The sequence below is a fragment of the Propithecus coquereli genome, unplaced genomic scaffold (genome assembly GCF_000956105.1).
Source record: "Propithecus coquereli isolate 6110/MARCELLA unplaced genomic scaffold, Pcoq_1.0 Scaffold229, whole genome shotgun sequence".
NCBI classification, from domain to species: domain Eukaryota; kingdom Metazoa; phylum Chordata; class Mammalia; order Primates; family Indriidae; genus Propithecus; species Propithecus coquereli.
The window spans coordinates 3,210,564-3,211,569 of NW_012147830.1; positions in this window are offsets into that span (position 1 = coordinate 3,210,564).

A 1,006-nucleotide genomic window follows, 5' to 3' on the forward strand; every position below is an offset into this window, starting at 1 on the left:
TTAATCACTTCTAATCCAATATAAACTCATAAAATAGAATAATATCTTCAATTGTGTATTATATTAATAACACCACTACAAATATTTATTGACTATGTTTTTATGTGGGGGGTCATTTTCCCAATATTAAATTATTTAATTCACCAATCTTCTGAAAAAGGCATTATTATTGCTCAATTTTATAGATGAGAAAACTGAGACACAGAAAGTTTAATTGATTTATCTGTGGTCATACTGTTAACAAGTAGTCAAATTGAAATTTGCAACCAGGTCATATGGTTTCAGAGCATAAACTCCTAACCCAACACAGACAGCCTGTAGAATGATTGCCTGCTTGTCTGTCTAACTCATTGACTGCATCCTTTGCATGTTGACCACCTTTAAATGATAATATTATCATTTAAACAGCTGCCCAGTGGTAAATCTTATTACCTTTTGTAGATAGTGAAGGGCTAATATTGTCAGTAATTGAGTTTTACTCACTTATTAATAATCAGACTAGAAATGATTTTAATTAAGACTATTGATAAAATATTCCTTTAGTATTCAATATTTTGTGTCATAAAGCTTTTTCAGTACAACAGATGCATTTCAAAAATGTGCTTTAAAGAAAGCTTGTATGGCAATATTATTGTCATTATAAAATTAGTAGAATTATGTTGAATTACTTAAGAGCACACTTCATGGAAAAATACTAATAACATGGTTATGCATGATTAATGAAGAACTCATATTCCCATAAACTAATTCTTCATTCTATGAACTATGTATAATTTTGAAATTCAGTAAATTACCTAAATGAGAAAACAGTCATTATTTCATTAAAATAACATTATAATGTTAAAATAACACCATTTTATGTTATTTGTAAAAAAACATTAAAATAACATTAAACATTATTTCAGGGGAGCAGAATAGATTTTTTAATGCATGTTGATATTTTGCCAATGAATCAAATTTTATTTAAAGTTAACCAATTCTTTTAAAATATATTACAACAAGTATA